This window comes from Musca vetustissima, unplaced genomic scaffold, assembly GCF_032173495.1.
Source record: "Musca vetustissima isolate MV318-11 ecotype Yass unplaced genomic scaffold, APGP_CSIRO_Mvet_v1 utg5762, whole genome shotgun sequence".
In the NCBI taxonomy this organism is placed as follows: domain Eukaryota; kingdom Metazoa; phylum Arthropoda; class Insecta; order Diptera; family Muscidae; genus Musca; species Musca vetustissima.
In genome coordinates this window covers 176,706-202,187 of record NW_026879259.1, presented here as the reverse complement: position 1 = coordinate 202,187, position 25,482 = coordinate 176,706, and the positions used below count along the sequence as shown (strand labels likewise).

Sequence of the window (25,482 nt, the reverse complement as noted above, 5' to 3'; positions counted from 1 at the left end):
GCATATGATAAGGTGTTAACTATGCCATGATTGTTGAAAAATTGATATTACCTATAAGTGATTTTACGGCAGTAATAAGGCAAAGGGTTTCAATAAAATTTATCCTGGGAAATTCAAGGATTTTACATTCATAAAACCTCATCCCTGGCCAAGAATTGCATGTTGAGCGAAATAAATTTGACCTTTGTTAATTATATACTTTTTCGCAATGAAAAAAAAAATATTTAATTAATCATCATAAATTGGGCCATGTCAAGGTATTATTGGAGGACTAATAATGAATTTCAACAGTGTATTAAATACTATAATAAATTAATAACGATTTATATAAATGTGATTTTTTATGACACCATTATAAACATATGTTAGTGACTCTTTTTTATTAAATATATCATTCCGTTTGCAACACTCCGAATTATGAACCTGAGACCCAGAGAATTACATTGAGACCTCATACAATATAACAAAATTCTATGTTGATTTAGCCATGTCCGCCCCTTTGCCTGCTGAAATCACGATAGGGCTTTAAGATAGAACTTTAAAATTCTGCGCATACTTTTTTATAACATCCAAGTTCCAGTTCATTAGACTGCAAAACGGATGAACTGTAATTTTTATACCCTACAAAACTATGTTGTCAGGGTATTATAGCTTTGTGCAGCCACAAGAGTTTGTAACGCCGCGAAATATTGGTCCTAGACCCACCTTTAAGTATACCGATCGTCATATCGCGACTAGCTGAGTCGATCTAGACATGTGTGTCCGTCCGTCCGTCCGTCTGTCCATTATAATTTGTAAACACGATACAGGCCAAAGTTATGGACCAATCTTCAAGAAATTTTGCATGAAGGATGGTTTCTGGCCAATGAAGACCCCTACTGGTGGGCCAAATACTAAATTTTTGTCAGTTTTTCTGGTCGCTCCAAAGGCCGCAATTATGGCCCGAACATCGTGAAATTTTACATACAGTAGGGGATCGGGCCAAAGAATGAGCATGCCTGTTTTGATGAAGATCGGCCAATATTTAGGGGTCAAATGGACCCTGACTTTTGTGTGAAAAATTACAACATTTGTTTTCTATGGCGTATATATTAATTCCCGAAGGACATAGACCCGAGAAGTTGATAGTATATTCAAGAGGAGTGGTTGACCTTTAAATTGATACCAATTATATGGTCGTATGTACTTGGATTTGGGAGTTACACTTAAATATTTACAGGTTCTTACGCATTCAGATATTATTTAGTAACCCATTATCACACTAGAGGGCGGAAATATAGCTCTGATCGCTTTGGAATTTTCCATGAGGATCCATGTATGGTCAAGGACAACGCCTATAATTTTCGCTGATGACAAGATAATAATTTTGGGATAAACTGGACCGAGAACTTAATTTGTTGTACTACTTCGATTCGATCTATAGGCCACAATTGAAAGCCTAACATCGCAAGACAACCCACGGTGAAGGGAATATGGCCAAACAATTGGAAGGGTTGTTCTGAATATTAGTAATCGATCAAGAGTGTGGAAATATATCGAAATATGCCCATGCCCAGAATATAGAACCACAGAAAGTTAGATTTTCGTGGAAGTTGTGTAGGGTATCATATGGTCGGCCCCGTCCGTTACAGTTGCCTATCATGCGGGCAAACTAGACCATGTTATTAGCCTTCTTTTTACTCACTCACATAAATTTAATCGCTTAACTGAAATCCTGTTCAAAAATTTGGAGAACCAGATCTTTCATAAGTTGGAGAACTAAATGGAATTAATATTGTTAAAGTATTTGACATAGTGCGATATTTTTATTGTAAATATTCCAGACGAATCCTTAAGATTCAAATTTTTTTAGAATATGAAATGATTCGCAATCCGAGGAAGATTTGTATTCCGAAAACAATCACCATTCTATGTGACTGCAGACATGACATAGACATAGGGGTAATTGGTGGTCGGAGCTCGATGGACCACGGTGTTACTTGTCGTGCAAACTTTTATAAAAAAAATAGCGTCCTTTAAACGTGCCTGCGGTGGCTGGTAATATATTTAAATATTAACGCCATAACTTCCTATTTATTTCGAAATAAACATCTTATCTTTTATCTGAAAATTTAATTTTTTTTTCATTGAATACTGACACAAGTAAAAACTTTCAGTCGGTTTGCCAACAGATATATAACCTTAGCCTATGGTTAACGGACTTTATGCGGTTATTCAATTAGCTTCAAATTAAATTTACAAATTTATAAAATAATGACCCTTTGAGGGGGAATTACCAATGAATCCCATCTTCGGACTTGATATAGGCTTGGTATAGATAAGAGGTTGTGCAAGATTGGTTCAAATCAGATTATTTTTTTGCACAATTTTGGCCACTTTGTGGGTGGATGTACCAAAAGGAGTCGACCGATATTACCCATTTTTGAACTAGAACTAAGTTTGGAAGAAATATTGAGATGTGCAAAATTTCGTGCCCACCAGCCGGCCAGACAGACGAAAATTTGTAAATCGACTCCAAATTGTTTGAAACGGTTTTTTATTATTATAAAGTACAGTTTGGTATATTTTCTAACATTATTGTGTGGCTATTATATTTCAATTGCAATCGATTTTATTCAAAACTTTTCTGTACTTAGTGGGCAAATAGTCTCATATACCATTGTATAAATTATACTGAGAAAAGTCTCTTTTCGAAGCGACAAGGACAAAAGTACACACTTCCAAACACTTCATAGCTTAAAATACCACTTGACAGAAACGTTTAAATATGTATCACATATATAGAGGTCCTTCATTTTTAAATTGTTTTGATTTCCCAGGTCCCAGCATACTTCTGCCCTCGCAATGTATGAACCATGGCTGTTTAGACTGAAGTTCCTAATGTCGGCCTAGCTTGTTATATCCTCCACATTAACATTCCCAAAAAAAATCTAAAATTGAGAGGTACCAGGGTGCTACAAATATTGACAACTATTGTTGAGAAATCCCCAAAGTACCAATTTACAGCCAATACAGTTAAAAATGTTCCAAAAATACGGAATATTTGGGGTTACCCCTATATGGGGACTATACTTTAACGTAGACCTATATATTCCATTTCTAATACCAAAATATGCAAGGAATAGTAGTTATCAAATATTGCGAGCCATGTAGTGATTTCAACAGATAGACGGAGTGATAGTGAGAATATATGTACGTATATTATCCGATAGGGAATATGGTGTACATCGATACTTTTAAGACGTTCACATTTAATTCTTTGCAGAATTTCGTATGTGGCATATGGTCATATTTCAAACATGCCTTTTAGTTCCACTACCCAAAATAACTATTCTTAATCTGACGGATTAAATTTTTCTCAACTTTTTTAACATAATTAGTTTCAAAAGAAATTCATAAAAAACATACGCACACTGAAACCCCTTGAGCTAATCTGGGTTATTAATGAAAGTACTAGGTATCAATTCTACGAAATACATGTCAACACTATGACCTTATGAATAAAATTCTAATTCTAACGAAAATTTCCCAAAATTTTTGAAAGGACTAAAAATGCAAATAGAATTTTTAACAAATATGACATATTAACATAACAAGGTCAACTACATAATTATAGCCATACCACTATGTTAGTGATGAAAAAAGGTTCCGATGCAAAAAAAACACACACAGAACAATCATAAAACGGTTATCAATCATCTGACCATAACAAAAATCCGTTAAATATTGTATTAGCGTACCAATAGCCAAATACAATGGCAATAAAAACGCGAACTAAGCCAAAATGTCATTGTTTTCGCAATAGCGAGGTACAGCGAGTGAGTTACGCCCATAAAATGTTCTAGCGGTGGTCGACTACACCAAAGGCTGCACTGAACAGTAATAACTGCAATAAAAGGTTAATGCTCATGGTCTGCAAAAAAAAGAACTGCAAAGTATGAATACATTTATGATATGTCATAAAAACAACAATTGACAGATTGTATTTTTGAAACTGGTTGGTTGCACTTTCGCCATTTGGTGGCCAATAAAAGAACAAGAAAATTTGCATGCGTCAGTGGCGGGTGGTAGCATTTTACCCAATAGCAGCATCACTATTAGGTGAAATGCAGGCAATAGCCGTCAAAAGTTTTATGGATGTGTGTGTGTATTGTCACACACGCAAACTTAGACATATGTGTGCGGTATTTGCTACTACCAAGCAGTATTGCATTGTTGTTGTTGCTGCCACTTTTATGATACGTAATAAAAATAAAACAACCAAATGACTTTATAGTTTTATAGCGGTCACTTTAGGGTTCTTTCCCTTTTTATGAAAAAAAGAGGTTCAACTTTTTTCCGTTGGTCCAAATATGGACACTCGTTGCACGTTTTCAATATGAACTGGATTTTAGTTTATGGTTGCCATAATAGGGATTAAGAAATTTTAAATATTCTTATTTTAACCAAGATTTTTGGTAGGCTTAGCCCACTAAAAAACAAGAACAATGTTAATCCGTTTGAAAATATTGAAATGTGTTGCAAACATTTTTGTTGATTTTTTGCAAAGTTTTCGCAAAAAAAAGAAACAAATTGCAAATATAGTATTTCCAAATGAGAGATCCAGTTTTTCCAAAAGCGGATTATACTATGTTAGGGTCATGGAAACTTGCTTGAAATTGTGCAAAAGAGGAATAACTGTAATTTTAGCGATCTTTCGTGCAAAACCAAATGGTGTATAAGGAAAATACAAAGAAAGACTTTCCTTACATATTTGTTCCATTTCACAGTATGCATTTATTTTACCTATTCCTTATGTAAAGAAACCATACAAAATTAGGACGAGGAATATCATCCAAAGCGCTGGAAGTTTCTTGATGCTACATTAGTAAAATATGTAAAGTCCTCTATTTATCCAAATTGAGGCAACCCTTTTTGTACCCTCCACCATAAGGTTGAAATATTCACCGGAGACCTTATAAAGTACAAATATGTTCTTGATCAGAACAAAATTCTATGTCCGTATATTGAAATCACGATAGAGATCTCAATATTTAATTTAGAACTCTGAAATTTTGCACAGACATTGCTAGTACTCCTAGGATGTTTGGTATTGCATATGGGATATATCGGTCCAGTTTCGGTATAGACCCTATATAACGGTAACGGTGAGTTGGTTCTCATTGTATATCTCATTGCCATACCAAACAGTATTATTATTGACCCAACAGGGTGGTACAGGGTATTATGTCTTTGTTCATATGTTTGTAACAGGCAAAAGGAAACGAGATACGAGATACACACGGTTCCTTTTGAGAAAATACATAGGATCACATTCCGAGTCGATTAATACATGTCCGCCCGTCTGTCTGTCTGTCCATGTTAAATTGTCGCATTTAAGATCCGAATTGGATGGAATTAGGCACAGCTCATCAATTTGGCCCAAGGACGAACCCTATTGAAATTGGGGAAAATCGATTCAAATTTGGATATATATTTCATATATATTTTCGTCCGATTTAATGTAAATAGTATACCAAAGTCCCTATTTATCTTTCGATTGGCACGAAATTTAGTATAGCGTACTTAATAGAGTCTAGAGTAATGAGTTTTCAGAAAATCGGTTTAGATTTAGATATGCCTCCCATATATTTTTTTGGTCCGATTTTTGATTGCTGTTAATGGAACACCAAAGCCCCTACATTTCTTTCGATTTGCACGAAATGATGAGATGAAATTTTGCATAGATTGCAGAATGACATGTTTATGGTTTTATTTAAATTTGTATGGTATCTATGTATATCACATATTTATATTTAATTTAGTCCGATTGCATGTCGATGAATGTCAGCTCTATGGACAAGACATTGTACGTATGAACAATTCTTGTACATATGTACACAAAGTGGTAAGTGGCATCATATAGTCGGCCCCGTCCGACTTTTGACCTTTCCTTACTGCTTTTAAATATGTTGAATTTCATCCTCATTGTGGAGGATATAAAAAGATCTTCCGGGTCGAACTTTACATAGTTTAAATTTTTTCTAATATTTTATGACGTAAAAAGTTTCTAAAGTACAAACATCTTCTGAACGCCACTGTAGATCCAAATTTTGATAAAGCCCCAAATAAAATGTCCGCCCCATTTTCGGTATTATTATGTCATTTAAATGATTTTTTCATCGAAGTGACTATAATTTGGCATATAGGATTCCTTGTGAATAAAATCCTACCTTCAAGAAATTATACAACAGAGGTTAATGTTTAGAAATAGGCACCATACAGATATCCATTTTTCCAAGCTTATTGTCTGTAATATAAAACCTTAGAGCAATAACATAATAACAATATAGAGTTCCCATCGATATAAGGAATTTTTAATGCACGGTTTGCACCACGTGTTGGAGGGTATAAAAATTTCAGCCTGGTCGAACTTTACGACATTCATACTTGCCAAAAAATAGTAGCCAGTTTTGCTTTATTATCATGATAGTCAAGTTGTTCTGAAATAAAGACTATGCAACTCATTTGCTATTACATATATGCAACAAATGGACTTTCAACATTTATTCTTCCGTATAATGTCAGGGTCAATGCCTCTCTTATTGTAAGTGCTCAATACTTCATTCATTGATACAAGTAGTATTGTATTTATACCCTACACAACTATGTTGTCAGGGTATTATAGCTTTGTGCAGCCCCAAATGTTTGTAACGCCGCGAAATATTGGTCCTAGACCCACCTTTAAGTATACCGATCGTCATATCTCGACTACCTGAGTCGATCTAGACATGTGTGTCCGTCCGTCCGTCCGTCTGTCCATTATAATTTGTAAACACGATACAGGCCACAGTTATGGACCAATCTTCACGAAATTTTGCATGTAAGATGGGTTCTGGCCAATGAAGACCCCTATTGTTTTTGGTAAAGATCGGTTAATATTTAGGGGATGAAATGGACCAAATACTAAATTTTTGTCCGTTTTTCTGGCCGCTCCAGAGGCCGCAGTTATGGCCCGAACGTCGTGAAATTTTACATGGAGAAGGGGATCGGGCCTAAGAATAAGCATGCCTGTTTTGATAAAGATCGGCCAATATTTAGGGGGTCAAATGGACCCTGACTTTTGTGTGAAAAATTACAAAATTTTTATTCTGGGGCGTATATACTTGCTCCTGAAGGACATATACTCGAGATGTTGATAGTTTGTCTAAGATGAGTTGTTGACCTTCAAATTGATACCAATTATATGGCTGTATGTACTCCCATGCGGGAGTTATACGTAATTAAGTAAAGATGATTATGTGCATATTATTACTATTACTCCATTAGAGGACGGAAATGTCGCGCTGATTGCTTTAAAATTGTACATGAAGTTCCGATTATGGTCAAGGATTCCGCTTATAATTTTCGGTGAAGTTGAGATTTCATTCAGGGGGTGCAATGAACCGAAAACTTTAATTTTGTCAGATTTTCTAGTCGCTCTAGAGGCAATTATTATATGCAGAACATCACATATTTTACAAGGTGAAGGGGATCTGACAAAATACTTAAAGCGGCTGTTTAGATGATGATCGGTCAATTTTCTGAGGGTCAAATCAACCAAAACCTAAAGTGACCAATTTTTTATTTTATTGCGTAAAAATTCACTTCAAGAAAAAACATTTTGGAAAATATGCAAGACATAGAAAGATGAGTTGTTGATCTATAATCGGTACAATGGGTGCAAATATCACGAAATATTGCCCTGGCTCAGAATATAGAACCGCCGAAAGTGTATCATATGGTCGGCCCCGTCCGACTATACTGCTCCGCTCACTGGTTAAGTACTACAACAACAAAAACTAACCCCTAAAGAAATATTCATTAAGTTGCTAAAAATCGGCATTAAGACTTCTCATCATGTGCACCGGTTGAGAATATTTCATAACAGAATACCACACAACATAAAGAATATTCCATTCATTCTCAAATAAAACCGACACATCGTGCGAGTATCTTTAACTAAATCAAAACTTTAAAGGATTTCCGCTTTTAATTCTGTTCTGCTAGCTAGCGTCGTCCAGCTGGTCATGTTGAACGTGTGGCCCAACAAAAGCCAATCAATGATGTTGGTCACATAGTAGATAAATGGTCGCCAGCCTGTGTTAAGACGATTGTGGTTGGATGGACCAACAACAAACACATCCTCATGCATCGATTTTTACATTCATCTCATTGATGCGTTACGTTGCGATACGATTTGTATTGAGATTAATTTCAAAAACTTGCTACAATTTTTGCGCTCAATTATAGTATCGATATCATTTCATTGCGTGTAATTAGTACGTAAATATTAACATTGTCGGGACTCATTAGTTGACAAACGAATAACTGCACGCACTTTGTCATACATTTTAATTTTTTGTTTCTTCATTCAGTTTCTGTTTGCATCGTCGACGTTTTGTTCGTTCATCTTCAAGTGATCTGTTGGGATAATGTTGTTTTTATTGTCGATTGGTGTGAATGTGTGTGATACCAACTTGATCACAACTTGCAGTTCAGCGACAAGATATGAGCAATTGACATACGGCACTTGTAACATTTACTAAACAATTGAAATTGTTGTAGACGCAAGGAAACACAAAAATAATAACAACAGCAGCAACAACAACAAAAAATCAACGTATGCATTGGCAATTATGCTCATTATAGTTAATTATACTAGCCGGGAGGGAAAAATAGGATATCTTTTATAACAAAAAACACAAAATCTTGTGTGTACAAAATTAAAGGGTTATTCATTTAGTACGATATTTGTTAAAAAATCAGGTCAATCTTTTGATGTTGTTGAGTTGTTGTTTTGGCCCCAGACCTACCATTTTGTATACCAATCATTTGAACTGTTCAGTGCACACTTCGATTAAGCCAACTTTTTGAAAAAATACTAAATTTAAGTGTCCATGACCTTGGTATATTCAAAAATGTATACGATTTAAATATCATTCCTGAAAAATAAATATTAGGGCAATTATAAGCGGTTATATAAGTTTCAACCTTTCGTTTTATTAATGATGTACTGAGCGTGGACGAACTGGATCAAAAACTTTTTAGTTTAGCCTTCCTAGAAACCACAGTTATGACCAAAACATCAGTATTTCTTTCATGGGGAAGGGAATCTGGCCTAATATTTAGCATGCATGTTCTAAAGATGATTAGTCAATATCTAGTGGTTCCAATGGAATAATACTTCTGTGTGAAAAATATGTTTGGGCAGGCGTATAATGTAGGGATTGTTTGCCTTTAATGTGCTATTCGTGTACGATGACGGATATGGTATATATATTTAACTTTTTGGTCGATATATCGCTTTTATGTCTCAAGTGTCTTTTTAGCAAATAATAAGAATAAAAATATCCTATTAAAAAGCTGAATTTTTGGAAATTCGTACTTAAATATAACGAAATGTACAAATAGGTTCAAACAATAATAAGATTGATACTGGGCGAATAGGTGGCGCTAGAACTTTGAAGTATACTATACTAAGGGTTTTTTTGGGAATTCGTACTTAAAGTGTACGAAAGGTACTAATGAGTACTAAAATGAAAGTGTATTAAATTTAATAAATTGTAATATAATGTGTACATTTGGTATTGGGTGACCTAATAAGGGAGCTAGCATTTATGGGGCCCAGAATACCGAAAATTTGGGGTACTGTTGGGTGGTGGCAGAAACTTGGGTCAATATTAATAATTTTTAATACGGAGATGTGCTATGCAATGAGAACCCAAAATACTAAATTACAGCCAATTCGGTTAAAAACCGTGTACAACATCCCCAAAATCCCGATAAAAACCACAAAAAACACATCGACACGTTCCACCTATTCGTCGACTATAAAGCCGCATTCGACAGCCCTATCCGTTCAGAGGTGTATAAAGCCATGTCTGCGTTTGGCATTTTTGCAAAATTAATTCGGCTATGCAGGATAACTTTAACTGGCACAAAATCTGCAGTTAAAGTCGGAAAGGACCTCTCGGAGCCCTTTAATAGCGAACATTGAGAGCTGTAACAGCCACCTTTGAAGAAATTGAGAATGAGTCTGCCAAAGTGGGCAGTAAACGTCGAGAAGACCAAGCAGATGGTATCAACGCGCAAGACGTCCAGTAGACTCGGACCAACAGCTTCAAGGTAGTCAAAGATTTTATATACCTTGGTACCGCTATAACTAAAACTAATGACATCTGTTTTGAAATTCGGAGGACAGTTGCCCACCCTCCACACCAAACTCACACTCTACAAGACGCTGATACTACCCGTACTGTTATATGGATCTGAAGCATGGGTACTTACACATCAGATGAGGCAGCTTTTGGAGTGTTTGAGAGAAATATTCTCCGAAAGATCTATAGGTCGATATTCGTTAATGGTGAACACCAGCGTCAAATGAATCATGAACTGCACCATCTATTCTTGGACATCAGACGTACCCAGCTGCAGGTACTACGTTGTGTAGGTCATGTTGTGAGAATGGATGAAGATGCCCCAGTTCAAAAGGCATATTCGTGGAAGGCCACGAATTAGATGGAAATATCAAGTGGAAGACAACATTGCCGAACATGAGCTTCGAAATTGGAAAAACTGGGCAAAAGACCGACGCGCTTGGAAATTTTTAAAGCTAGGCTTATGGAACGAAAGTTCTATCTCAAACCAACTAAATAAAGAAGTTTTTAAACATAAAACTCGAAACAGTGTTTTTTACGAATGGCAGGTACGAAAACTCAAAAACTAATTATCCGATCTATTCCAAATTTTAACAAATTCTTCTGCACGGATATATATAACGTATTAACTATGATAAATGTGACCGGTAAAAATCTTCCTTATTTTCTAACTTGGTTTGTGGTTAAAAATAGGGGATTTTTCAAACATGATAATTTTCTGAGCAGTTGTGTATCAGTTGGAAAATTCGGCTAATGCGACAAAATACTAAAAATTGGCAGGTCCTTTATATGGGAATAGATATAATAGATTGCAAAAGTTCTTTCGGTTAAAAGTCCGTCTAAAACCTTCAAAATAACCAAACTTTGTCAGTAAAATTACCTATCTTAAATATTGTGATTTCAAAAAAGAAAATAAATTAAAATTTCCCTCTTTTATCCATCATCTATGATAACCCTTTCTAATTGTAACAATCGGTAGACCTATTGTATGCAATACATATATGTTGTTACCATACATACAAATCATGAAACACATATAATCCTTTTTGGACAAAAATAGTAAGTATGATGATGGCAAACGAACAATATGAAATAGTTGTGACTGGAAGTCACGGATTTATCACAAGTCCATGCATAAATATAGCACACAGCACAGCACAGTGCACCGAGCTTAGCAGATGTGTACGGACATACCAAAATGCACGATGATGAATTACAAGTGGTTTGTGGTCTTTGGCCAGTCGTCTACGTCGACATCGTTGTAGTCTTCGTCGTCGTCATCATATATATGAATTATTACAGTCTCATTATGTGCGATGAGTTATGTCCAGAGCATTACTTTTTGTCATAGAGTTTCATGCATGCTTGAAACTGCAAATGCAACACAACCATCAACATCATCAGATGGTTGTGAATTTGTGAGTGTGTCTCTTTTGGTCTGAATTAGTCGCTCCTTCACAAAGCCATTACTACTGACAGATTTTTTTTGGCCACAATATCCAGTGCAGTGCATGGAGGATATTATAGGCCACAATCTGTGTTTTTTCAGTAATCTTTTGTAACGTAAGATACTGCTGCACTTGCAGTAACCATACGCATGCGCTCACGTCTTTGTTCGTATGTGGCCTGTAGTACTCAGAGTTAGTTCGTATGTGATCGTAGGTTGTGGTTTGTTGTTTCATACGTAAATACGGTCACCTAAATCGAGCACTTAACAAATGATTTACATTCCAAAAGACAGCAAATACACCGCTGCATTGTATGTGATGTTATGTTATGTGCTCGAACCAAAAACAAATCATCAACATCAGCATCTACACTATCACCATTCTCAACGGCTTTCGTATTTGTCCTCCGATGGATGGATATATACAATGAACGGATGCATCATTCATAAGCGTTATATGTTGGATCGAGTTGGTTTTTTGGGAGCTGAGGATATTGAGGTAGGGTATTTGATGTTGGGAAGACAATGGGAATTCAAATGATTCCAGTTCGATGATTTGAATATTAAAAAGTGTCTAGGGCGTTAAATTCAGCAGGGCAAAGTTTCTATACCCTCTACCATCAGGCGAAAGTACCCAAAATACCTAACACCGAAAATTTTATGCGAATATATATTCTCTCAGCCTATGGCTATAGAGAGTATATACACTTTGATATGGTAAAATCGTGTCTCATCGGAATATTGGTTTTAGACCCCATGTTTCTTTTGTGGCAAATCATTTTCAGACAATTTGGTGTCGATTTACAAAATTGAGTCCTTAAGTCCGGCTAGTGTGTATTATAACACTCGAATGGAGTAACCGATTTCATCCAATCGTTACACATCGTAATATTTCTTCCAAATATAGTTCAAATTTAAAGATGAGGAATATCGGTCCACTCCTCCTGATACCTCTCATCCTCCTGATACCTCTCGGTCCACTCCTCCTGATAATGCGAACAGACTATCTATTTTGAACCATACTTTATCTTACCTAACCTAGATCAAGCTCTTCTGGTACCACCCACGAATAGGGTCAAAAATTTAAATGGAATCTCCGATTTGAACCAAACTTTGCACACCAAGCCCTCTCCTTCTGGTACTTCCCCCACAAAGATTTTCTACTGAATGAAAATCGAAAATATAAAATTACAGCCAAAAACTAAATTACCAAGAAGCTTGAGTCAATATTGATAGTTTTTAGTATGGGAATAGAAAACTTAAAATTACAGCCAAAAGGTTTTGAAAATACCGAAAATTTGAGAAGTGATGGCTACCCTAAAATATGGACTAACTTTCTATTCTAGACAAAATGAAACCTCAAAATATCAAATTTTGAAATAACCAAAATTACATTTGGTTATTTCAAATAATTTACCCTTTTGACTCAAGGCCGTAGTCTAGCATTCCGACACCCTACAGCAGCTTCAAATTTTGTTATTCTATCTAACAGATTTTGTTATCACTTGTTCATTAAATGTCCAACCACATGATTTATTTCCGAAATAAAAATTGCTCCAAAAATCTATTGTCCCCCAACTTATTAAACCGCCCACGTAGAAGTGTCTGTATTTACCATCAAATCAACCTGACTTATATTTCTCACCTTCGTTGCTTAGTTCTTACTCTGATGTTGCTGCAGCTCTTGTTGTTGTTACTATACGGTTGTCATCATCGTCATTGTACTCTATCTATATGAAAATGACAATAACAACTACAACTACTACTAAAAACCGCATATATTCACATTTACGAATAGACCACAGGCAGACAGACAGACATTGACTGCTAAAACGCTTCCTCGCATAAATATCATCAGCAATTACTCAGTCATAAGTTTTGCCGCTTCAAAAGCGAAATACTGACCGCCAACTTATGCCACAGACACAGCTCATTCTTTTGCATCATCATTATTACTATACGACAGCAGCCGCTTTCATGATGCTCGCCATGGACATGGTAAGCTCATGATTTTTTGTTAGTCCTACCTTTTTCAATGGATAATGTTCGGTACAGAGAGTAAGTGTCTTGCCTCTGGGCAAATTGTAACCATGTACTATTACTGCTATCATATGGTAGTAATATGTGTGTCTATATATACTGTCTGTTCGCGCGGTAATGCTTTGCTTTGAGAGTATTGTATTCGGAGGCTCATCAGGAGTAGGAAAGGAATTAACAGTAATTATAGTTCGAATTTACATTTGGAGATGAAATGATAACTTTATATCGATTAACTTTAATAACTTTAATGCAGTAATGTAAATGATTTTCAGAATGACAACATTATTAGCAAACTTCAAAAGTGACCTACGCCATAAATACGCATCCAAAATGAATTGAGTCAGCTACACCATCCTGAACGTAATTGGCTCCAAGAAGCTGAACGCATCAGCAACATACTATTCCGAGTTGTTTAATAGACATCTTCGATCATTGAAGATCTCTCTCCAGATCATGAAGATCCTCCCTGTGACTCCTAAGTGCGACTTGGACTCTCTTTCCCCGTCTCTGTAATATCCAAAAAAAGAGTCTGAGAATCATGTTAATGCAAAGATGCATTCATATACAAGTCTCTTCCCGTATATTTCAACTCTGGAATTAATGCCTCACAGTCATTTTCAAATAGACGTTCTGACCTTTAACCTTTACATATTTTTTACGATATTACTTGACTTAAACACATCAAACTCACTTCAACCTCTTAAGAAGGCGCTGCACCATAACCCTTTCAAGCACCTGAACGTTAAGGCAGCATTGAAGCGTTTATAACATCAGCAACATATTATTCTGAGCTGCTTCGATCATTAAATATCTCTCATCAGATCGTGTAGAATTTTTATAGAGACTCCAAAGTGGGACTTTGATTCTCTTTCTCTCTCTCTCTGTCTCTATAGATAGGTCAATGTGCCATGAGTAGGCGCCCCGCTGCATATATGGACCATAAATAGACATTAATGTCCTACAGCTTATTTCCAATGGACGTTCTGAATTGTAGGCTTGACATGTTTTTCTATAACGCACTTTGTTCAACCTCTTAAAAAGATGCCGCCCAAACAGTCTCCCGAACATTGACGAGTACTAGAGGAAGAAGGCTGCATCCATAAGATCGACAGTTAATCGTGTCCTTCCCTGGCAAATTCAGCTGCACTAGGGCAGATGCCGATTCCGATTGACAAACAAATCCAAATTATTATCATCTCCACGGTCCTAGTTAACCTCAATAGGAAAATTGCAGGAATACCAAGACGTTTTTAATCTTAAAGTCGATATACCTGACTTGAAGCAGTTGGTATTTGGAATTGTTTGTTTACTCCAAATGAACATTACGTGGTATTCTCATCCCTCAGCCCACATTGTAAACAGTTTTGTCCAAGATGTTGTGGCAGATACATTCACATTCCTCGAGAGGACATAGGCTTCAAAATAAAGAATAAAATATGTCGGCAACGATAAAACCGGCGAACATTCCGATTAAATAGATATCCATTATATCATATATCTTCACAATGAATGTACTCTATACCCTTGGAGGAATTCTTGGAATGTTATATCCACAGATCCGTCTCAGGAAAGAGGAATATGAAAATGAGTTCAAAGTTTCAAATACGACCGAGTATTGGAGAACACATTTATATGTACCGCGGGATAGTGATAGAACCTGACTCTGCAGATTTTGTGTCTGACAACCTCAGATATTCTGCAATAGCTGTTTAACGATTCGCATATATCATCAAGGTTACGCATATCCGAAACAATCCCTATGGGGACTTGTAAATCCTGAAAGGTTCAAATTCTTCTTTCGCTCTATGGATGGATGGAAGTTCTCTCATACCCTCAATTAGTCAGACAAAGTTTGCAATGTTAAAAGTATTCTAGGAACGACAAAAGTCAACACATATATGAAAAAGGGAAGACTACTCGGCGTCCTCAAGAAATATGACAAGCAATTTGATATTATTTTGGGCAACGCTACTGGCGAAAAAATTATATACTGGCATCCTTTCTTTAGTTGAGTTACTCACTTCATGGTCAGACTTTCCTGGATGATTCGGAATATGCAGTTCCGAGAATATGTCTATATTTGGGATTTTTTTCGACATGACACCTTTTTGAGCTCCCCAGTCTCGAATTTTAATTCTTATATATTTCAACAAAAATCGTTCATATAAGCCTTAAATATATTTTGCCAATCACTGTTATTTCTTAATATCAAAATACCATTTTAGCAAATAAAATTGTTGTCTTCTAAGCACACTTATATAGCTACCCACATACACACACATTGGTACCGCCAATCATTTGCCTAAATGCAAACCTACTACATCAGACCTGGCGCAGACATTTGATGTGGCAACCAAGCCTACCATAAATTCAAGCAACCAGCCATTCATCCAACCAACCTACCAAACATCCACGAATTTAACCATGCCAAGGAGTTTTCTAGTGCAGTGAAGCAGCCATCCATCCAGCCAGTCGCCCATCCATCCGTCTATCCTTTTTGATACACTCATAATATTTGGTAGTTGTGATGCGTCGTCTGGGGCGGTAATTTGTTAAAGCTTCTTTACTTTTCAACACTCCACTTTAGTGGCAACCGTTTACCAACTTGTTACCTTCCTTATTTATCCTGTTATTGTAGCTGTCGCCATCCCAGGAGACGGACACAGCAATGCGCGGAGCATCAGCGCACTGGTCGGCAACTGCAACTTAATTGTTGCTCTTACTTGCATTTTTTTTTTTTTTTTTTTTGTAGCCAACATGTGCGCCTTCCTATAGTCAGTAGTTGTTGGTTAAGCTTTGATGCCACAGATTTGTTAATATATGTTACAGTCTGGGGGCTTAAAAGAAAATCTTAACGCTCAGCTTAAGCTGTCTGGTGTAATGTGTTTGTGTGGATGATACATGTTATTGGGCGCGTATGTTCGGTGCTGGTTACATGTGGTTTGTTTTTTTTTATTTGGCTCCTTATGCTACTTATGCTTGCGGTTGTTGGTGGTGCTTACTGCTGATGATGCTTGGTGTACATTCACATATTTGTATACACATATTATAAAATATGTTGTTTCACCAGATTCATTGAGTGCTTCATGTCGCATTTTGTTGTAATTTTTTTTATTACAAGCCTATTACAAATTTGTTCACAGATGGCCCAAAGTCATTCATAATTTTTCTCTTTCAATATTGATGTATGTACATAAGTGGAAGCATGAGAGAGTGGAAAATGTTCATGAAGTATGTTTTTACTAATTTAAATATGTATAGAAATTATGGGGGTTACCAAATTATCATCATATGAATAGGATATTAGCTTAAATTTTGTTTAGTAATTATTAAACAAAATTTAAATTATAATTTATATCAAGGACTATCATTGACATAGGGCATGCTTTTTTATAATTATTTTTTTCAAGGACTTTACGTGTATTTGTTTATAATTACACTTTTTAGAGGACTATCCGATCCACCTTTCCTAGATCCACCTTTCTTATAATTTTTTTTAAAGGATTAATGAGGTAACATGTTGTTAGTTTTTGAAATTATTTTTTCTAGGATCCTCATAGGCTAGACGTGGATTTTTATCATAATTTTTTCAAACACCATATGCTTGGATTTTCAAAACCATTTCTCCAAAAAACAAGCGGTACACAAACTTGGGCTCTTAAAATTCTTTCTCCAACGACCAAAAGATATATTGTTAATTTTTTTCTTTAAAGGACCAAAAAGGCCATAGGTGTCGATTTCTTATAATTATTTTTATACCCTACACAACTATGTTGTCAGGGTATTATAGCTTTGTGCAGCCCCAAGAGTTTGTAACACATCGAAATATTGGTCCTAGATCCACCTTTAGGTACACCGATCATCATATCTCGACTAGCTGAGTCGATCTAGACATGTGTGTCCGTCCGTCTGTCCATTATAATTTGTAAATACGATACAGGCCACAGTTATGAACCAATCTTCACTAAATTTTGCATGTAAGATGGGTTCTGGTCAATGAACACCCCTATTGTTTTTGGTAAAGATCGGTTAATATTTAGGGGATGAAATGGACCAAATTCTAAATTTTTGTATTATTTTCTGGTCGCTCTAGAGGCCGCAATTATGGTCCAAACATCGCGAATTTTTACATGGAGAAGGGGAACAAATGAACCCTGACTTTTGTGCGAAAAATTACAAAATTTGTGTTCTGCGGCGTATAATTTTACTCCTGAAGGACATAGACCCGAGGAATTGATAGCATATCCAAGAGGAGTAGTATGTACTCGGATGTTGGAGTTACACTTAAATAATTACAGATGCTTACGTACTCTGATATTATTTAGTATCACATTACGACACTAGAGGCGGAAATAATGCGCGGATCGCTTTGAAATTTTTCATGATGATTCAGGTATTGTCAAGGATACGCCAGCAATTTTCGGTGATGATCAGATAACAATATTGGGATGCAGTGGACCGAAAATTTTTTTGTGTTTGTTTTTCGAGTCCATCTATATGCCACAATTTAAAGCCAAACATCACAACACAACATACGGTGAAGGACAAGTAATTAGATGGGCTGTACTGGATATTAGTAATATTGGGTGACCTCTAGTCGGTCAAGATGTTGCAAATATCGCGAAATATTGCTCAATCTCAGAATAAAGAACCACACAATGTTAGATTTCCGTGGATGTTGTGTAGGGTATCATATGGTCGGCCCGTCCGACTATACTGCTCCGCTCACTGGTTATAACTATCTCTTTTTCTTATAATTATTTTTTTTAAGAATTATTATGCGCTGTTTTTTCTTATTTTTTTTTTTTAATTTAATTAATTTTTTAGGGACCGCAAGAGACATAGGCGTTATTTCCTCAAGGACCACAAACGCAATAGGCTTAGAATTTTTTAAATTATTTCCTCAAGGTCCTTCACAGCCATGGATTTTTAAAGTTTGTTACCCAAGGACCTAAATATACGTAGCATTTTTAAAACTATTTCCTCAAGATGCATCACAGGCGTTGATTTGTTTTAAATTAGTGCCTCAAGGATTTTCCAAAGCGTGGATTTTTTAAAAATAGTTCCTCAAGGACCTTCTCATGCGTGGGTTTCTTAAAATATCCTCAAATACCTTCAGATGCGTGAATTTGTGAACTTGTTCCCCAAGGACCTTCCAAGGCATGCATTTTTTAAAATTAGTTCCTCAAGGACCTTCAAAGGCGTGGATTTCCTAAATTAGTTCCTCAAGGACCTTCCATGTCGTGGATTTTTTAAAATTAGTTCCTCAGGGACCTTCCAAAGCGTGGATTTTTAAAATTAGTTCCAAGGCGTGGATTTTTTTATTAGTTCCTCAAGGACATGAAAAGTAGTAGATTTTTTAAAATTAGTTCTATGAGGACCTTCGCAGGGACACAGAAGTTTATTTTATTTAATTATGTAATTTTTTATCAAATTTTATTTTTGTTAAGCATTGGTATTTAATTTTTTATACCCTTCAACTAGCTATTATAGCAGCGAAATATTGGTCTACATATACTGGTCGTCATATCTGGAACACCACGAAATTGTTCACCAGGAAGGGAATCTGGCCAAAAAATATGCAGGACTGGGTCAAATGAACCCAGACTTCTGGTTAAAAAATTGTATTCTGAGGTGTATATATATACTCCTGAAGGACATAGACCCGAGAATAGTTGAGGTGGAATTGCTATCAACTATATTGTAATATGTACTCGGATGTGGGAGATATATACATATATATATATTTAAATGTGTTTATATGTTTTGATATTACCCACTATAGGGCGGAAATGGCGTGCTGATCGCTTTGAACTTTTACATGAAGTTCTGGTTATTGTCAAGGATAACGCTTATAATTTTCGGTGATGTTGAAATGATATTTAGGGGGTGCATTATTATGTGCAGAACATTACATATTTTACACGGTGATAGCGATCACACCAAATACTTAGAACGACTGTTTAGTCGTCATCATGATCGGTCAACGCGATCTAAGGTCAAATCAATCAAAACCTAAAGTGACCAAATTTTTATTTTTTTCTAGAACCTTCAGGGATGTTGGTTTGTATTTTTGTTTTAAATATTTTTTTTTTCTAGAATCTTTAGGAAGAGAAGAGTGAGTTTTTTGGCGTGTATGTAATCATGGATTTTTAATTATTATTTTTGCAGTCTGAAGGCTTAATTTTTATATTTATTTTTGCAGGTCAGGTATAGGCATTTATTTATACCCTGTGCAACAATGTAGAAATATTATTATGTGATAATTTTGAATTCATTCTAATTCGGGATATGATATAAATATTGGTCATTTTTTGAGTTGGTATTAAAGACAGGTTGCTCGAGTTTATCATTGCCGTTCAACCGTCAGTTCCCCGGACATAATACTAAAAAAATACAGACCAGTTCTTGTAGCGATATTAATATAAATAATTTGAATAAACAACATAGAAACACTACACAATTTTAAGTATATCTAAAACATCATATATGCATTCATAAGAATATGAGTTTCCAATTCAGTAGTCGACACACATAAATACCTTACAACCCCACTAATACGGTCTGTCAGTTATCTGTTGTTTACCTATGGCAGGGTTATAGCTTGCACAGATTTCTACATATTTCAGGGATAATCCTCTCAAATATCTAGTTAAACTCTTCGACAGTCGCTAGTCTTGCTTGAGGTCGATCTTGAAGGCTACCCTGTGACCAAAATCCTTTAAGGTAGCATGTTTGCCTAACATAATGTTCAGTAGCAGCTTAGACGGATCATAAGCCATTCATTTCAATGGAGTTTTCGCACAATCAGCTCAGCTCAGACTGATGTTTGCTAAATATTGTTAAATCGTCTACTTTGTCTGTCTGTCTGTTCGCCTTTCTTTCGCTGATGGTAGTTTAGACATCATTGATTTGTGCGTATTATAACAGCTTTTCTCTTTCGGCACATATTGTGTGTGTTAGGGTGTCTGGATATTTGTGCGAATGTTGTGTCGGTATTAAAAAGTAAATTTGCATAAATCTTGGATTTTAACTTTTGGTCGTGGAGTAAATCGCATAGCGTTTGTACAAACATTACTAACTTATGGACAATCCATGGAGATCAACTACCCGTAATCGTACAATTAACCAAGTGATTTATCATCAATTACATATATCTTTTTCAGCATTGTGGCCTATTGTTGTTGTATTTGCTGACTATGGAGACAAATATAATACTAGCCACAAATTCATTCAGACGGACGAGATTATGAATTGAATATGGTTTTGCGGTTACATGGATGTACTTAGGTTGAATAAGTGCTGCACTTGACCCACTGTTGGGACTTAAGTGATATTTTCTGTTGATCACACCGACCGGTGGCAATAGTCACGTCACTTCTCTGCATATGTTTTGACAACTGTCAATGCTAGACTTTAAATCATGTTAAGAGATTTTTCTTAATGATGATGTCAAATCGTTGACGATTGAAATATGTGCATAAAAGGTGAAAACCACAAAATCCATCATTGATGCTCCATGAATACATGTAGGTATTGGAATTATTGTTAATCTGTTTATCTAGGTAAGATGTATGCCGCGATTTAGGACTGTTTACCCCATATGATTACATCCTTGGCATATTCTGCTATCAATAAGCTGAATTGACCTATCAATGTGTTCCATTCCGTCCGTCCATTGCGAGTCGCCCTATATACAACAATTATGATCTGAATATCACGACATTTAACACGGGTGAGAATCTATGACATAGGAATAAGCATGGGTACTTTGATGATGATAGTCAATATTTAGGGGGTCAAAGGGCCTAGTCTTTTGTGCGAAATGTTACAAAATTTGCGTATATGTTCACTCCACCTTTAATCTGATATCAATTCTACTGTTCCAAAAGGCGAAAATTGGAAATACGAAGTCTGTTGAAATAGTCTGCTATTTTCACCTCGAAATATTCACCGGAGACCCCATAAAGTATGTATATGATTCTTGTTCAATATATAATTCGATGTCGATTCATGCATGTCCGTCTGTTGAAATTACGATAGAGCCGCAATATGTACGATGGAGCCTTGAAATTTTGCACATACATTGTTACTACTCATATGATGTTTGATATTGAATGTTTATACATAGAATAACTTTCTGCGGGTTCGTCTGACCGTCCGTCCACCGGAAATGCAGAAAATCGGTTTAGATTTAGCTATAGCTCCCATATATTTCTTCGACCGATTTTATGTAAATATTGCATAGAACTCCAAATGTTTGTCCGATGGGGACAACATTTTACACAGCGTGCTAAATTAGGTATAGAATGATGTATGCGAAGATTTGTTAAAATCGGTTTAGATTTTAATATAGCTCCCATATATAGTTTCGTTCGATTTTATGTAAATGTTCAACAAATTCCCAAGGTTTGTCCGATAGAGACAAAACTTTAAACATCATACTGAAAATCGGTTGAAATCGGTTCAGATTTAAATATAACTCCCATATATACTTTCGCCCGATTTTATGTAAATGGTGTACCGAAGAGGCTATGTTTGTTTTAAATACACGAAATTTGACATTGAGTCTAGAATGTTTTGTGTTAAGTTTGAAATCGGCGCAGATTTAGATATAGTTCTCATATATTAGATTGGGAAAAAAAGAAATCGATTAGGCCGTTCGTCGAATATGTCGATAAAATAGCAGTCGTAGCATATCCCAGGAGCTAAAAATCAACCATAAAACTGTTTTAAACTATTTACGTTAAGATTAATTCAAAAACAAGCTCGATGCTTGGGTGCCACACCAATTAATGGAAACCCTCCCAATCACGATTTTTTATTTTTAAGTTTTAAATGGGCTGGTAATGCTTGTTAAGGTTTGTAACTTTGCCATATATATTTGAAGATTTAAAAATGAAGAAAAATAATTTACAAAAAATTTTTGTTGTTGTTTTTGTGATCAAAGAAAAGTCCTTATTTTTGATGGCGGGCATGACAACTCCTCACTGGAACATCGGAATCCGAAAATTCCAAAGGTGTTAGAAAGAGTACATGTCTGGCTCTCGTATGAACTAGGTTATTGACTTCGCAAAACACTTTGATTTTTTTTTACCACAAACTAAGTTAAAATTATCATATTTTTCTTGCATTGCAAGACGTGACTCGCCAAAGACTTCTTGAGCTTCGTATGGACGTTTTAATGCATCCGCTATTCAGTCCAGATTTGGCACCAAGCTATTATCATCTTTTTCTTGCATTTCAAAATGTCTTTAATGATAAAAAAATTGGTATCTAAGGAGGATTGTGAAAATCGAGTTTTTTTGCAAAACTCTATGAGAGAGGCATTATGAAGTTATAACTGTACCCCAATTATTCGGTAGTTGGCGATTCTCTACTTTGGTTCTCATTGGGTGTCAAATCTTCCCACCAAAAATGTATCATAGTATAGTCCCAAACGATTACTAACATTTTATGTGTCCACCTCTTGGTGTTAAAAAGGTTTTAAATATCAGCCATTTTGGATTATCAGTTTGTTTTTAAAAAATTATAATGTGAGTCGTGTTCTAGAGTTCGCTTTGATTTTGTACTTAATTTTGAGCAAACACAACGTAGCACGGGCATCGCTCAGCAACTGCTTAAAGTCATTTGTAAAGGGTTCTAAATATTCTAATATAATTTAATATTACCATTACCACACCAAAGAATGAACTGCTACGCTAAAACCTTTTAACCGTTATAAATTTGCTCTACTTATGTCAGATATTTGGTCGATACTTCTATAGGTTTCGGTTATTTTTATACCTTACACAACTATGTTGTCAGGGTATTATAGCTTTGTGCAGTCCCAAGAGTTTGTAACGCCGCGAAATATTGGTCCTAGACCCACCTTTAAGTATACCGATCGTTATATCTCGACTAGCTGAGTCGATCTAGACATGTGTGTCCGTCCGTCTGTCTGTCCATTATAATTTGTAAACACGATACAGGCCACATTTATGGACCAATCATCACGGAATTTTGCATGTAGGATGGGTCCAATGAAGACCCCTATTGTTCTTGGTAAAGATCAGTTAATATTTAGGGGATGAAATGAACCAAATTGATACCAATTGTGTTGTCGTATGTACGCAGATTTTGGAGTTACAATCAAATATTTACAGATGTTTACGTATTTAGATGTTATGTAACCCTTTAGCACACTAGAGGGCGGAAATATGGCGCTGATCGCTTTAAAATTTTCCGTGAGGTTCCAGTTGTGGTCAAGGACAACGGTGATGATCAGATAACAATTTTGGGATGTAGTGGACCGAAAACTTAATTTATTGTGTGTTTTAGAGTCGATATATAGGCCACAATTATAAGCCGAATATCGTAACACAACCCACGGTGAAGGTCAAGAGAGTGCAAAAATTGCCCAAGATCAGAATATAGAACCACACAAAGTTAGATTTTCGTGGAAGTTGTGTAGGGTATCATATGGTCGGCCCGTCCGACTATACTGCTCCGCTCACTGGTTTTACTATACTTTAGGGTTATTTGATCATAATTAAATAATTCTTATTAACAGTCAATATTTAAAAAAACTCAAATGATCGATTACATTCTTAAATTATTACATTTACAATTATAATAAAAACGTTATCCAATTAAGGCCTCCCAATGGAACATGTAAATTGTCTTTTCTAATATTGATTCCTAAATCCGCCATTTTTTTTCATACCACAGCCTAATAAATACGAGTATTTAAATACCATAACAATGGTATTTATTTCGAACATTACAGGAAATACATTGGTCGCATATTTAAGCCCTTTATTGATTACAATAGATTAATATTCCAACAATGGCCACATAAATTTCTGGCTACTCTATTACCAAAAAATATTCAAAAAATTTATCGTTTCAATATCGGGTTATTTGTTCGGTTTTTAAAGGCAACAACAATGGCTGATCATTACCTGCTTTCCAATGCCGGTTGGCTTGACTGGGCTGTTTGGGTTGGTTGACATGTTTAGTTTACGCTACAAGTGTCAAGTGTCACTCAAATATTTTCAAACAACGATTGTTGTCGCTTTCGACTTTTTCGAGTGTAACCGACTTGGAATTCGTCGGGTCTTAAGTAATGTCTTAATCTAACAATTAGAATTGTACTCGCAAAGTCGCATTATGTGTCCGGCAATGGTTCGGTTAAATCTTTTTGAAATTTGAATATAACAATGGCAATGGTATTGTCTGTGGTCTTTGTTACTGTTTGTGTGTGTGTGTGTATGGCTATGAACCGGAGATTAGCAATATAGATTTTAATAACTCATAATCGTTGTTATTATCATCTTACGACGAATATGAAATATAGATACGATGATGGTCGTTCGGTTGCTAGTCTTTCTTTTGTCCAGCAGCAGACGACAAGGGTTGTGTAGTTTGGAGATTTTTTGTGGGCAGAATATTTTTTTAGGGAAATTTTTGTTTAAGTATTTGTTTTTTTAAAGGCCTACTATAATACTACATAACTGTTAATCTTTTCTCGAGAATTATGACTGGTTAAATTGTGTGTCTTCTGTCTAATACATGAAAAGAGGCAATATCCATTTTTTTGCTGAAATGGATAATACAGCTGGGCGTAGAAGGAGTAGTCAACTAACGTAGTTGTGTTTCATTCAATACGTGTTTAAAACCGGTAAAATGAGGTGAAGATAGTCAGATAGTCTACTGATAGGGTATTTTGTCTATTGCTTGGGATAAATAGTATTTATGGTAATAAATGATGCTAGTTAGTAATAATATAGCCATAAAGGAGAGATGTTTTAAAGTAACGGTTACAAGAGTAGAATA

The 25,482-nt window shown here is 35.7% G+C and overlaps 1 protein-coding gene across 1 annotated transcript in view; it reads right to left on the bottom strand.

Annotated features, from left to right (window-relative positions):
* The window catches only part of LOC133324075 (uncharacterized), a 69,262-nt gene that overhangs the window by 33,030 nt on the left and 10,750 nt on the right, over nt 1–25,482 (bottom strand). The window lies entirely within an intron of this gene.